The following is a 16,536-nucleotide window of genomic DNA, read 5'->3' on the forward strand; positions in this document are numbered from 1 at the left end:
GGATCAGTGTGTCAGAGGGTGAGAAGACAAATGTAACTTGCTGAAAAATGTTTAATAGATGGCGTTCCCCTTTCTCTCCTTCACAGCCACATGAGCATAGGAGATTGTTGCAAAGCAGACATATCTTCTGAGGAAATATTCCAGCCACACTTTGAACCATGATTACTTGAGTGTATGAAAAAGCTTCTTGGGGGAAAAAATTAGAGAAAGGCCTTCCTGGACACAAGAGGCTTTTTTTTTTTGCTCCAAAATCTATGTTAGAATTACAGTTAAATACATTATTTATAAATGAATTTATAAGGAAGTTCATTGATTCATCATTCTTTCAGCTATACTAAAAAATGGTGGCAGGGCTTTACAAAAGGCCTCATTCATTGCAGTAATATATGACAAGTTTGGGTTTTAAATGGAGGTGAACAGAATGGAGGAATCAACCAGAAAATATAAGTAGCTTCACCAGACATCATCTTTCTTTTTCCTTCTCCATGTCACTCCGCGCTCACATTGGGTTTTATAAGTAAACAAGACAAAGCACTTTATCCTTAGAAAGTTTTGAGGAGAAAACTGTGGAGCAAACTACTATGAAAAGGTTAATTGTAACATCACAATTTCATTTGAGAAATTAGACTTTTAAAAAATCTATTTACTTATAAATTAATGTTTTAAATTATTTTTATGCTGAGCATTTATTACTCTTACAATAAAAAAACTAGACAATAATATTGTGAAGATATGTCAGTGACTATATCCAGGACAGAGATTCAAAGATAGCACTTGGTTGCCTCTAATGAATTAAGCCATCCCCTCTTATCCAAGACCCCCACCCCCCACCCCCCAGTGGACACCTGAAACCCTGGCTAGTACAGGATCCCATATATACTGTTTTTTCCTATAAGACATCCCTATGATGAAGTTTAATTTAGAAATCAGGCACAGTATGAGATTAACAAATAATAATAAAACAGAACAATTATAATAATACTAGTGGCCCAGAGCGCAATATCTTGTGCAGTTAGGCTGCCCGCCAATTCTACAGGAGCCGGCAGGAGCCATGCTGCTTCCATGGGAACCGGCGGGAGGGAGCCAGCAAAAGGGAGCCACACCGCTTCTGTGGGACGCGGGAGCAAGCCGCTTTGAGGAGGGGGGGGGCGCCCTAGAGGTGCTCCATGCATCTCCTGGTGAAGCACATAGCCCTGCCCCTCACCGCATGCAGCCCTGCCCACCTGCCCGTGCCTGCTGCACACACAGCCTCCTGCTGATGGGTCATTACTGTGACAGCATCCGACAAATTTGCATATTAGCTCTTTATTATATAGGATACTGCATTAAAGTTATGTGAATGTGGTTTCTATCTCAAAATGTCTTATATGGTACTCACCTCTTCACTTCAAGGAAGCACTTCATGGCTTCTCCGTGGCATATCCAAATTCCCAGCATCACTATTCTTGCCCGTCGGGCCATTATTAAGTAAAATAAGGGTTACTTGAACTTGAGCACTGAAATACAGTCAATCTAATAATCAAGGCATCTACTAAGTGACTAACAAGTGGGGAATGTATACAGTGTGGATATGCTGGGCAAAGAGAAGATTCACATCTTGGGCGGAACAGGCAGGGCAGGACAGCATGAGATTTCATCACACTACTCAGAACTGCATGCAATTTAAGTCTTATGAATTTTTTATTTCTGGAACTTTTAAGACCAAGTTTGAGTGTGGGTAACAAAGCATGGAAAACAAAACTGCAAATAAGGGGGAGAATATTGTACAAACATTAGATTAGAATTTCTTAAACAATTATTAAAATGTTCACGCAATGAAAAGCAAAAAAAAAAAAAAAGATTAAATACCCTAATTAACAGAATAAAAAGTGAAAATCAAAAGTATCATAATCACAACATACCATTTGGTATTAGAATGTAATATAACTTATTTTTTCTACAACAGTAATAACTTGAATTACAGTTGTATTCTTTGTAGACAAATATTTAAAATTGCTTGGCTTTTCAGCAGTAACATGGAAGGCACCTCAGAGTAAGAATACAGTCTTTGAAGACAGAGAGCAGCCACAGGAAACCAGTTCAGTGTCTTTTCAGGTGGACACCCCATAAATTACTTAACTTCCCTGGGTTTGTAAAAGAAAACATGTTATCCACATGTAGGATTATTCTGAGGCTTATATGAGGTTGTATGTAAAGTATCTGGCACATACTACCTGCTAAATAAACCACTGTAATTGATCATTGCAATTGACAGTTAAAGGTGTCTGTAAATCAGAAATCTCATAGAAGACCAGCTAGATATTAGAAAGGGAAGCTCAGAGAGTCACCCAGAATTTAAATGACATATAAAATAACTTTTTAACCAATACAAAACTGAGGATTATATATGTCAGGAGGAATGAACACACACTTATGCAACTCCTTTAAAAAATACAGGGTGTGGCAAAAGTAGGTTTATAGTTGTGAGTATGAGAAACAGAGTTTATTCTTGTATTATTTATTATTGTATTATTTTCCATATGAACAACTATAAACTACTTTTGCCCCACCCTGATACCTATACTGATGAGTGATTTAATTCAATTACAAACATTCAAGTAGCTAAACTATAAATATTGGAACAATCAACATCTTTTAAACTATACCCTCTAATAGAATGCAAAATTATTTATTTAGTACTCTATCAAAAAGGAAACATTTTTCCATGGAGATATAATGAGTTGTGTAATGTTCAGGCCATAAAAGATCAGACTCTAAATTTCAGAGTTTATGTAAATTATTAATGAGAACCACTATAGCTCTACTGGCTTAAATTGTGTTGTTAGTAATGATCAAAATCTTATCTGTCCATAAGAAAACTGTAATATTTCATTGAAGCTTATTGTCTTTATGTAAATCACCACCTAAATTTGAACACTATAAACTAAATGACTTAATCTTATTTGTAAGGCTTTATAATTTAACTAGAGGTCCGGTGCTCGAATTCGTGCATCAGTGGGGTCCCTCAGCCTGGCCTGTGAGATCGGGCCCAAACCAGCTCTCCAACATCCCCTGAGGGGTCCCAGATTGTGAGAGGGTGCAGGCCTGGCCGAGGGACCCCACCAGTGCATGATTGTGGACAGGGAGGGACATGGGAGGTTGGCCAGTTGAGGAGGGACTGCAGGAGGGCTCCAGGTCATGTCTACCCCATCTCACTCAGTCCCTATCAGCCAGACCCCAGCAGCAAGCTAACCAACCAGCCAGAGCATCTGCCCCCTGGTGGTCAGTGCACATCAGCGAGCAGTTGAGGGGCCTTAGCATATCATTAACATATTATGCTTTGATTGGTTGAATGGACAACCAGACACTTAGCATATTAGTCTTTTATTATATAGGATTTTAATATGTTATTTATATTATACTATATATTAATATATGACATTTAATTATGCATTATTATGGCTTATAATTATAAATTGGATGCAGAATATGCCATTTCACTGGAACTCCAGATTTTCTGGGTTTCTATTATTTTCTCAGATGTATATTTTATTAAGAAAAATAAAAGCATCTTAAACAGTTCAACTGGCATTGAACTGTGACATACTTAGTTGCTATCCAGACTCCTAAAACGTAACATTCTAAAATTAAATTTAGTTTGAAAATCATTCATTAATATTCATAAAATGGAACCTGATTTTGAGTGACACTAAATTTCAAGTGTTGACATTTACTTCTCAATGAGAAGTGAAGAATTCAGGCAGTATAGTCAAAATGAATCATCAGAAATTAGTCACATTTCAAACTTCTTAATTTAAAAGAGATGCCAAGTTTTGTTTTTGTTTTTTAATATATTTTTATTGATTTCAGAGAGGAAGGGAGAGGGAAAGAGAGACTGAAACACCAATGATGAAAGAGAATCATTGATAGGCAGCCTCCTCGCTCTGCCCCTCAATGGGGTCGAGCCCACAACCAGGCATGTGCCCTGACCAGGAATCAAACCATGACCTCCTTGTTCATAAGTTAATGCTCAACCACTGAGCCACACAGGCTGGGCAGATGCCAAGTTTTTAACTGTAGTATCTTGTTTCCATTATTAAAAATATATATATATTTCATTCTAAGTCCAAATTCTTTACCTTGAAAAACAATTATTTTTTATGCTTTTTAAAAAAGAAGTCTTATTTTCTACAATGGAACCCTTGAACTCCAGAGACATTATTTTATCTTGAGAAGTTGTCTATAGGTAAATCAAAACAGATAAGACAGAGAAAAAGACACCTAGTTATAAAACTCATTTACATGTTGCATTGCACACACCCCAGATGCATTAGAAAACAGCGTTCTACTGAAAGTGGGATTACTAAACTCTTAATTAAAAAAGAGATCACACAATTATTTGGCTTTATTTCACCAGGAAAGAAACAACTTTTGTGCTATTTCTAACAATACAGCTACACTAAGTAAACTTGTTCATATAATTGAAATAATGCTATATTTAGGGTCAGAATAAACCAGTTATTCCCAGGATGAAAGTAATAAATAAAGGGTCATCCAAATTACTCAAGAAAGTAATATTAAGTGTTTGTCTCCTAATAAAGAGTGGATGATTACTTGAAGGTCTAGAGAATTAAAAATAGTTCAAACTGAGCTCCACAAGAAGTTGGAAATAAGGCTCATCATGTCCTACCCAAGAGGCTCTGAACAGCTGTTCTTCATTTGGGAGACTGGCTGGTGACTGACAGTGCAAGTGCCTGCGATTTAACTGCATTGGAGTCTGAACATTTTTTTATACCTGATTTGACAAAATGGGAGAAAGGAAAGATTAACTACAGAGAAGAAGAAGAGAGACCTGGAGACAGCTATTTCCTCTATCCTTCATGTGATAACTGATTCAGCGGTAGGAAATGACGCCATATATATATATATATATATATATATATATATATATATATATATGAAATAAGTGTCTAAAACATGCTGTCATCCATTGATAGGTCATTAATCACAATTGGATCAAGCAAATTATCCCTCCAATAGTCACAAGAATTCAACCACTTAAGCTAAGATACCATCTGCCTACTATGCCCTTTTCCCATTTCTAGTTCTTCCTTACTGCTAACCTTCAGGTAATCAGATAGTTGTCTTACAAGACTTGATTTTAAATGAAGGCAATTAAAAATAGATTTTGAAATTTTCAGAGGAAGTCATAATACAATTCAGAATATATTATTTTTACCCATGCCCAGTTTTTCCACATTAGCTCTTAAAATGCAAGTACATGATTTGTGCTGAAGGATCTGAGTTTTTCATGTAATCATTCAAGAATGCAAATAAATTAATTAAATTTGAGGAAATCTATCTTTATCACCACTTAAAAGATTAATATATTTCCCCCTAATTTACAGAATTAGAGAACTTAATCGTGGATTTATGGATTAAGCACACCGGCTTCTGAAATAGAAGTGAACTATCAGCAGTCAGAGAACTCAAAGAACATTATCTTCATTAATTGTCTCCTAGTACATATTTTAATTCCTCAACGAACCGGGTAAGTTTTTTCTTAGCTCCACAATTGGTCTTCTAACAGACATATATTACAGAGGAAAGTGTTTTTGTAATAGAAGATCTTTATCCTGAGAACTCCCTGTTCTCAGGAAGATAATATTAGTAAGTTTTAGAATTGCCTTTTAAAAATGATAATAAGTCAAATATTACTTTTTTATGGGATTATATCTCTATTTCACAAAATAGAATGCCTGGCGGTTCAAAATTGGGATTGTAGATGTCAAGAACTTGGCTAATTTTGGAATAAGAAATGGAAATACAATATAAACAAGAGCCAGATGAAATTTCATAAAGTTATCAATTCTTTACTCCTGTAGTTGTTCTTAGAATTACTGTGAGGTCAAGCAGGCGTCCTCCTCAGGGTATCCCAAAGGCAGTCTGCAGTGGGGGTTATATTGATTTGGGAGTTGGCAACCTGGTCTTATTTCCAGCTTTGCCTTTAGTTAACTTTGTTGGACAAATCACATTTCTGAGCATTAGTATTACCATCTTTAACTTGAAGTTAGTGACTATATCAGTGATTCTCAAGCTAAGGGCCAGCAACATCGGTTCCCCCGGGGAATGTATTACAAATGCTGCCTCCCAGGTCTGCCCGGTACTTATGGAATCAGAAACTAACTGTAGGGATGGGCTTCACCAATATGAGTTTTAACAAGCCAGCCTGATGATTCTGCTGTATTATCAAGTTGGATTATGTAATCTCTTAAGTTTCTTCTAGTTGTGAGGTAATTAGCAAGTAGAACTACATACTTGTTTGTGAGCTTAAGTCAAAGACGTAATGAGTTAAGTCAAGGATTATATCTTACTAAGTTCCAGGACCTAGAATGTTTCAGTAAACAAAGGAATGGTTGGGGATATTGTCTCCATAGTGGAGTAACCTTCTCCCCCCAAACCCCAATTACACTTTATTTGTGACTACAGGAGGTCCTCGGGTTATGCTGGAGATGCGTTCCTATGGTGCGACATAATGCAATTTTCGCCATAAGTCAGAACCCACCTACATAAGCACCTACGTCACTCACATAGAGCACTTACACAGCAGTAATGAAGTGAAACAGTAAAAAAAATTAAAAGAAAGATAACAATCCCCGACCTTTACTTGTGGTAAATAAATAATAAAAAACATAAAGCACATATGTACATACATCGAAATGATGGAACTTTTCTTTTTATAAATAAATGGGAGATGGCGATGTAACCACAAAACAACGTATGTTGAGTCCGACGCAGCCCGAGGACTGCCTGTATTTTATGGCAAACACCATCCTTTTATTATTGTTACCCTGTTATTACTGTCATGTGGATATATGTCTTACATTCTTGCACTAGAGGCCCAGTGCACAAAATCATGCATGTGTAGCTCGCCACTGCTTGCTGTCGCTCTCTCCCCGCCCGCCGCCTGCCACCCCAAGCCGTGAGCCACCCCACCTGCTCGCCAAGCCGTAAACTGACCCGCCCGCCGCTGTGAGCTGCTGCTCCCAGGCCAGGGAGGGGGGAAGGACCAAGAGGTGGTCAATGCACCTCATGAGGACTGGTCAAGCGGTCATTACACTTATAGTCCCTGGCCTTTTATTATATAGGATATGGCACTGTTATTACTGTCATGTGGATATATGTCTTATATTCTTGCATATGGCACTATTCCTAACAGGTTTTCCTTCCTGTGTTCCATTGAGCAGTGATTCTTAAACCTTACCATACATAAATGTACTGGAGCATGCATTAACACAAAGGGCTGAGACCTACTCTTAGAGTTTCTGATAGAGTAGGTCTGAGGATGCGCATCTTTTAAAGGGTGCTGCTGATGCTGCTGATGTGGACACCCCATTTTAAGAACCCCGCCACAGAGCAAACCCCACTGGGCACAAGGCTGATTGCTTGTGGGGTTAACAGAAAGCTTATAGTGTTTGCTAAGAGTAAGGAGTTAAATTAGAAAATTTATAAGATTTTCTTAAATGTTAGCACAAAGTCTGAAACAAGGATTGAATAGATACACTTATATATACGTGAAATATTTATATGCAACCTATTTTTTAGAAATAGAAACATTTACTATTACCAGTCTTTGATAGGCACAATATAATTTATCTTTTTATTATTCGTTTTCTGAATGGCATATCTCTTCTCACACCGAAACTTCTTAAAAATCTTAAGGATAATAAGTTAAATTATTTTAAAAATATTATCATATGAAAATTCAATTTGTTTCTGCTACTTTGTAGTCTTCTAAGTTCTCTCTGAAACTTTTTTAGGTTTTTTGAAATGCTGAAATTGCCCTAACCGGTTTGGCTCAGTGGATAGAGCGTAGGCCTGCGGACTCAAGGGTCCCAGGTTCGATTCCGGTCAAGGGCATGTACCTTGACTGCAGGCACATCCCCAGTAGGGGGCGTGTAGGAGGCAGCTGATTGATGTTTCTCGCTCATCTATGTTTCTAACTCTCTATCCCTCTCCCTTCCTCTCTGTAAAAAATCAATAAAATATATTTAAAAAAGAAAAGAAATGCTGAAATCCTCGCTTAGAAAGCAATTCTAAGTCAGTACTGTTTATTCAAATATATTCCAAAGCCGGAACTTGAGCTTCAGCAAATAGATTAGGAAGACACAGAGGTAAGAAGTCAAGTCATAGATTAGGAACAATCTAGTCAACATTACTGGGGTGAACACTACTAAGTTTACTACTAATGTGAATGAAAGTCTGAATTTTGAAAAATAGAATTTTTGCAAGCAATTCAAATTAAACAGATAAAGTCATTTAAGAAACAAATGTCTAACAAGAAAAATATGGTGTATGATAATACAAATTTGAATTGTTAGCTAGTGGTTATTGGGATTGTAAAATAATTTGTATTCTTCCTAATGACTCAGAAGTGAGTCTGTTAAATAGTAAGTTTCTTAATTGTATCTTAAATATGATTTAACTTTATACATTTTTTTTCCAAATCATAAGCCAAGGCATATCTGCATTTAGAAAACCAATGCAGAGCAGGCCACAAGGTTATAACACAATATACAACTTTCCCCAAAGTTCTGGAATTCTATTCACTTTGCTTTTAATAACTTCACAGAAAATTTAAGTCCCATTAAGACTATAATAGCATTGCTACTGCAATCTATAAATTTTCAGGATGCTGAATAAAAGAACAGGCCACAAGTTTTTATTCTATAATATTTGCCTGTAGTTGATGCAGAACTTTGAAATATTCCAACTTTTCTGGTGATTGTGACCTATTTAGTATTGTGGTCAAACTCACTTCCTTTCCCCTTGTGACTAATTGTTCATTCACTCATTCAAATAACACTCAGTATTGAATCATGACAGGCTCTCATCCAGGCACTGGGGTTCAAAGGGTGGGTCCTTGCCCTTACAGACAAGGACCTTCTGGTGGAGAAAATCAATAATAAGATTCAATGAATAAACAAATTAAATATAGTGAAGGCACAGATGGTATCTTATTCTTGATACAGTACTTACTTGGTTCTCAATTAACTACATGATGCATGCTTCATGGTTTGCAGATGGTTATGTTCTTAAAATAATGATAACTAGCTAAAATATAAATTTGAACTCATCATCTTATAACTCAGTATTCTAATCAAATAAAGCTAACAAATTTTCTGATACTTACTTTATGAGATTCTGATTCAAGATCTATAATGTTAGTTAAGAAACTTCATTCATGTATATTATATATCATGAATTTAAATGTTCATTTTAATATGTTGTTTTTCCTTCTGATTCAAACATAGTAAAATATTATGGCTGAAATCCTAAGTAAATTTTCTCCTATTAGTTAGCAATCCTCCCTGGTTTCAATCTGCAGAGTCTACAAACACAGCATCACTCCCCACCTTCCTCCACCTTCTATTCCTGGAAACCACACACCAATCTAAGAGGAAAGTTAATTAGAGTTACATTGCATATCTTACCATGACATGAAGCAGGGAGTTATATAAGAGAGTAAATTATGGTTGCTATGGGAACCATAATTTAGTATTTTGGGCAAAAGCTTTAACTCTATTCAGGTCAACTGTATTTTACAAAATAATGCCAAGAGAAATATACTCTGAAAGTTCAATTGTTTTAAATAACAAATTTACAGAGATTTCATTTTTACTCTAAAATGCACATAAAGAATCGCCAAGAAAATACTTGTTTTATGAACTTGAATAAGAAAATAAAATTTCAGTGGTACTGATATTGACAGTAATCATAAAATTCACTCACTTTCTTTACTGTATTATTTGATTATTATTGATAAAATTTTCTACTGTTTATGTGAAACCAGATGCTATACAAATTGGTATTCTGATACTGAAAATGTAAAAATCAGGTTCTTTAAATATATATATTTATATATTAGAGGCCCGGTGCACGAAATTCATGCATGGGGGGGTGTCCCTCAGCCCAGCCTGCACCCTCTCCAATCTGGAACCCCTCGAGGGATGTCTGACTGCCCAATGGGATCGGGCCTAAATGGGCATTCGGACATCCCTCTCACAATCCAGGACTGCTGGCTCCCAACTGCTCGCCTGTCTGCCTGCCTAATTGCCCCTAACTGCTTCTGCCTGACAGCCTGATCACCCCCTAACCACTCCCCTGCCAGCTCGGTCACCCCTAACTACCCTCCCTTGCTGGCCCGGTCACCCCTAACTGCCCTCCCCTGCCAGCCCAGTCACCCCTAACTACCCCCCCCCCCTTGCTGGCCCAGTCACCCCTAACTGCCCTCCCTTGCCAGCCTTGTCGCCCCCAACTGCCCTCCCCTGCTGGACCAGTCACCCCTAACTTCCCTCCTTTGCTAGCCTGGTCGCCCCTAACTGCCCTCCCCACAGACCTGGTCCCCCCCAACTGCCCTCCCCTGCAGGCCTGGTCCCCCCCCACTGCCCTCCCCTGCAGGCCTGGTCACCCCCAACTGTCCTCCCCTGCAGGCCTGGTTGCCCCCAACTGCCCTCATCTGCTGTCCCGGTCACCCCTAACTCCCCTCCCATGCTGGCCATCTTGTGTCCACATGTGGGTGGCCATCTTTGACCACATGGGGGCAGCCTTCTTGTGTGTTGGGGGATGGTCAATTTGCATATTACCTCTTTATTATATAAGGTATACTGATTTCAGAGAGGAAGGGAAAGAAGAGAGAGATAGAAACATCAATGATGACAGAGAATCATTGATCAGCTGCCTCCTGTATGCCCCCCACTGGGGATCAAACCTGCAACCCAGGCATGTGCCCTGACTGGGAATCAAACCGTGACCTCCTGGTTCATAGGTCAACGCTCAACCACTGAACTACGCTGGCCAGGCAAAACCAGGTTCTTGTAATCCATTAAGTTCTGATACGTAATACTTTAAACTCCATTTGAATTCATTGCAGAAAGCAAAATCTTTTCATAGTCTCTGGCAAATGAAAGATTGTGTTTTCAATAGTCAAAGTGGGCCAGCCATTTTGAAGGTAATTTTGAAGATAACTTTGAAGAAAAAGAAGATAATTTAGGATGTCAGAAAAATTTTTAACATGGAAAATTGGCTATTCTCACTGTATGGCATATGTTATCATACTGACAATTTTTATCACATATATTTTTTAAAAACTGTGTGTTCAAATGACTGGACAAAAATACTTTCTAGGAGGCCAACTTGTAGTTTGTTTTTTTATGGTGTGTTATCCATTCTACATTATTCAAAATTGCTAAGACCAAAACAGCACTATAGATAGTCCCACTGCACATGTATTTGTGGTGCTCCCTATAGGCTAGCACACATCAATTATGTTGCTTGTAATTAGGAGGGTAAATATTTTGGCAAGATCACCACCACCATCATAAACCCAATGAACTACTGTACAACTTTTGGAAAATTCAATATGTAATTTTTTTATTATTCATAAAGTGCTACTCTTCAGGGGAAAATATTAAAAAGGAAAATTGCTAGTAATTTTGCTACTAAAAGTAAACTGGAGAGAGTTCATGACGCTACTTTTAAAAATAGTTACTACTTTTTCCCTGAATACTAGTCAAATGGTAATTAATCGAAGAAAAGGGTGAATTTCATTTCCACTGAAAAGTGCTACATTGAGAATCATTTCTAAGCAATAAAAGGTAAATGCAAATAAATAATGACATTGCAAAACATCCTACACAATTTATTTGTTTGTATTAATGAATACATATATTTTCTTGGCTACTAGCTACAGAGATTCATAACTCAGTATTTTTCTTGTTAAAAACTTTTTAATTAGAAAGAAAACATAATATTCCCCAAAGCTAATAAAACCTAGAGATAAGAAAAAAAAAATGTTGTTTCTGGTGCAGATGATTATAAAGAGGAAAACAGGAAATTCAGATATACCAAATCTGTTTTCTCTATCTTGTGATTACATTTCTAACTGAATCTGATTTTTCCATTTTTAATTTAATACAAAGATGCTATATAATATTTCTATCAACATCATCCATTCTAATACAAGACAGGTATTAAATTTGAGAAGCAAGTTTCAGGTACCCAATCACTCATCCACTTTCACCAAACAGTACTTTAATATATATATAATTGATTTCAGAAAGGAAGGGAGAGGGAGAGAGTGATAGAAACATCAATGATGAGAATCATTGATTGACTGCCTTCTGCAGGCCCCCTACTGGGGAATGATCTTGAACCAGGCATGTGCCCTGACTGAGAATCAAACTGTGACCTCCTGGGTCATAAGTCAAGGCTCAACCACTGAGCCACATCGGCCAGGCCAAACAGTACTTTTGATTGTAGAGAATTATTTCATTCATTGCCTACCTTTCTTATACTCTTCTAGCTGGGTAGAACCTTTGAATGGGCTTGGAGATTGTTCCTGCTCATTACAAAACTGTTCTATCTCCTACTTCCTAGGAATGTTAGAATTCCAAATGTGTACCCTGTTAATGTAGAATTATACTTGTCCCACCAGGTAGGGTGTCTGGTTGCTTAAAGTCTTTAGGGGTATATTGCACAGATATTAAAATATCTATTTCATTTAAAACTTCAGAACCAAAACAACCATGTCTGGTTCAGAGTAAATTAAACAGCCATGGTCATTAAGTTAATTCCACATTAATGAACTTGCTGACAGGATACTTAATGCTGTATTTCAAGGGTTGGCAGCCACAGTGCATGTGCTGGCTAGAGACGGCCAGACTCCAGAAGCTTTTTATTACACGGCAGTCACCACCCCTTTGCTGCCCGCTTCTTGACAGCCCAAGGGGTTTGGACACAGATAGGTGTGTGCAGTTAAATGGCAGGAGTCTGCCCTGGACACACTCAGTCCTGAAGGCAGCTAAGAAAATGAAGCAAGAAAATGAAAGAGGGAGAGATGAATTGTAAAAGTGAAAAAAGGGAGGGAAGGAGGAAGGGATTGTTAAAAGTGAAAATGAAGAAGGATGTGACACATAAAACACATTCTACCTCTTAAGTGAGGAGTCCATGTGTGGAAGAGGGCCCTGGATTAACTGGAAAGAGATTGTGAGGTGAAGCGGAGTAAACTGAATAAAGCTGAAATCCTTCAAGATGTCTCCTAGTGGAGGTTTAAGGGGCCCCAAACAAAACTGCAACATTGCTGCCCTTGACCTCCTTTTGAGGATTCCTCCTATACTTCTAGGTCCCTGGACTTAGTCATCAGCCCTGATACTCACCAACTGCAGCTTCCTCTAGAACAGTGGTTCTCAACCTTCCTAATGTAGAGACCCTTTAATACAGTTCCTCATGTTGTGGTGACCCCCAACCATAAAATTATTTTTGTTGCTACTTCATAACTGTAATTTTGCTACTGTTATGAATCGTCATGTAAATATCTGATATGCAGGATGTATTTTCATTGTTAAAAATTGAACATAATTAAAGCATAGTGATTAATCACAAAAACAATATGTAATTATGTATGTGTTTTCCGATGGTCTTAGGTGACCCCTGTGAAAGGGTTGTACGACCCCCAAAGGGGTCGCGACCCACAGGTTGGGAACCACTGCTCTAGAATCACATTCCTTCTCTTTCCAGGTAACTAAAAACCCCAATAAATCTCAATCCCGGAGTATTGTTTTTCTCTTAGGTGTGAATTTAATGAGCTAATTAAAGTGATATTGTCTGAAGCACAATAGAGAACATTTATACATATTTTTAAAAGCATTTCTTGCAGTGCTCTGGAGTAAGGAAAATCTTTTTTTTTTTTTTTTTTTTTAGAGAGAGAGGAAGGAAGAGGGAGAGATAGAAACATCAATGATGAGAATCATTGATCTGCTGCCTCCTGCATGCCCCCTACTGAGGAGTAAGCCCACAACCTGGGCATGTGCCCTTGACCTTGACTGGAATCGAACCTGGGACCCCTTAGTCTGCAGGCCGACGCTCTATCCACTGAGCAAACCAACTAGGGCTGGAGTAAGGAAGGTCTTAACTGCTCCTGCTTGACTCTAGGTTCAACCCTTCTCTCCTCTGTTTTCTGCTTTCTCCCTCTATCTCTTCAAGGTCAAGTTCAGTGGTTCTCAACCAGGGGCTATTATGTCCTCCAGGACATTATTTATCAATATCTGCAGTCATTTTTTATTATCACCACTGTGTGGAAGGGTGCTACTGGCATTGAGTAGGTAGAGGCCAGGGATGCTACTACACACAGGACAGTTCTCCACAAAAAAGAATTATTGAGCCCAAAATGTGACTAGCGCTGAGGCTGAGAAACCCTGATTACAGTAGCATAATGAACCTCATCCAATAGGCTTCCTCACCTTTGGCCAGCAGTCCTCAACCTCAGTAGATACTGAGTCACATGCATCATGAATCTGGACACGAGGAAATCCCCTAGTGTTGGAGGACCTAGTGTGGGGTGTGGGGTGTGGGCTGAGGAACAAGTGTACCAGCCTGCAGCAGATTCCCTCGGTCTCCTGCCTTAGCAACAACAGTACCAAGACCACGGGTTGAGCACTACCAAAGTGATTAAGGAACATAATACACTGCCCTTACCACTATGCACGCTTCCTCAATGACAAAATAAAAGCTGGTTTGCACAAAAATGCAGGAAAATGGCTTTGCTCCTTGGACTAGGTTTTTGTTTGTTGTTGACCCTGCCTTTCAAAGTATAATTCTCTCAAAGAAAGAGAATGCATTTGTGATTTCTCATATTTTGACCTCAGCACAAGAGATGGCCTGGAAAAATGTTTAGGCAGTTCTGAGTATATTAAATGAATATTCACACGACTGAATTTGTTTTTTAAAAGTTTCCTTTATCGGTTTTAAAAAACGAAATGCAAAGGCTATGCCCAAAGCCACAGGTAACATGCTTAGTGAGCAATCTTCTCTAACTAGTTTGATCTTTTTCCGTCTGTGTCTCAAACCCTATGAAACATACTTCTCTCTTTCCACTGTAACATGGAGAACACATTTGTATAACCATTAATTAAACACTTCTTGGAACTTTTACCAATTAATATGGATTACATTTGTGACAGAAAAAAATGTTTGCATAAATCAAATGTGGATGAATGGAATGATATACAGAAAGAAAAGTTAACAGGGTATGTATGACAAGGTAAAGCTAAGATAACCAACTCAGAGTAAAGAACTCCAAACTCAAGCCTTTTCCTATTAGCTGATGAATGATGTTGAAATCAGACTTAGAAATATACCTGAAATTCTCTTACCTACTTGTGATGTTGAATTCAAAACTATCTAAAATATATTTTTTTAAATATATTTTATTGAAATGTACATTCTTATAGAATTATGGTAGAATAGATCTCTGTAGAGGCTCTTTTCTTGAATGAGATATGATTCAATGTTAGCCTTTAAAGAGAATATTTAAAAATATTAAATTAATGTTAATATGTATATTTAATAACATTAAAATATTCTGCATTCATGACCAAAACCAGATTTTGAAAACTTTTTATAACGAGTCAGATCACAGATATAAAATATTAAGACCTTTACTGAAGCTATAAAACTATAAGTAATAAATTTGCATCTCATAACTGCAAATTTTTAAAAAAATAAACAATGAAGTGCTTTCAGATCTCTGAAACCCTGTAACTGTTGACATTTAAAAAGTGTGTTGTTACATTCATGAGAAACTACACAAGACAGTCACTAGAAATTGTTCTGCAAACTGCAGGCTTATCATTATAACTCTCTTCAATTCCTATGGTTTAATATTAATCACTACCTCTTAAGGCAGTTGCCCAACGTTTCTTCCTCTGAGCTGGTTGCCTTCTTGCATCAATAAGCACTAAAGGCGTGAGAACAAACTTTTGTATAAAATAACTATAAGCTTAGCAAACTTACAACGTCAGCTTAAATCTTTGGCACACTCATTTTTAGAGGATTATCTTTTACAAAAGAAATACCCTACCCTGAATCTTCTTTACATGAAGAACCCCAAAAGACTATATGCCAGCGACTGCTTCTTTCTTGAAGAATATAACCTAGTCGTCCTTTTCCTTTTTGTTTCCTCATTGATAAAACAACAAAAAACAGTGAATAAATTTCATGCCTTTTCCTCCATTTTCCCCTCTTCCTTTTCACATGAAAATATGAAAGCAACCTGATTTCCTATGTCTAAATGTTCATTTTTTGCTAATCTCAAGAGAAGTTAGAAATGATGCACAAAATTAGAGTTCTACATGCACCTAAACAGCTATTAGTTGCTTAAACCTCATGGGATCCATTTTTATTTGCAACATCCACATATCTTTCAAAGTAAAATTCCAATTTTCAATGAATAGATTGCTTGTTTGACATACTCATGGATTACTGTATTATAAATGACTAGAGGCCTGATGCATGAAAATTCGTGCAAGAGTAGGCCTTCCTTCCCCTGGCTGCTGGCACCGGCTTTCCTCTGGCACCCGGGACCCAGGCTTCCCTTCTCTGGCCGCTGGCAGGCAACCGGAACCCGGGCTTCCCTCCCTCTGACCGGCCACAGGCACCAGGGACCCCGGGCGGCTTTGCCCAGGCCCTGGCTTTGTCAGGAAGGACATCCGGAATGAC

The sequence above is a fragment of the Myotis yumanensis genome, unplaced genomic scaffold (assembly GCF_028538775.1).
Source record: "Myotis yumanensis isolate MYYU_CA2020_CCGP unplaced genomic scaffold, mMyoYum1.0.hap1 SCAF_2, whole genome shotgun sequence".
Taxonomy (NCBI): domain Eukaryota; kingdom Metazoa; phylum Chordata; class Mammalia; order Chiroptera; family Vespertilionidae; genus Myotis; species Myotis yumanensis.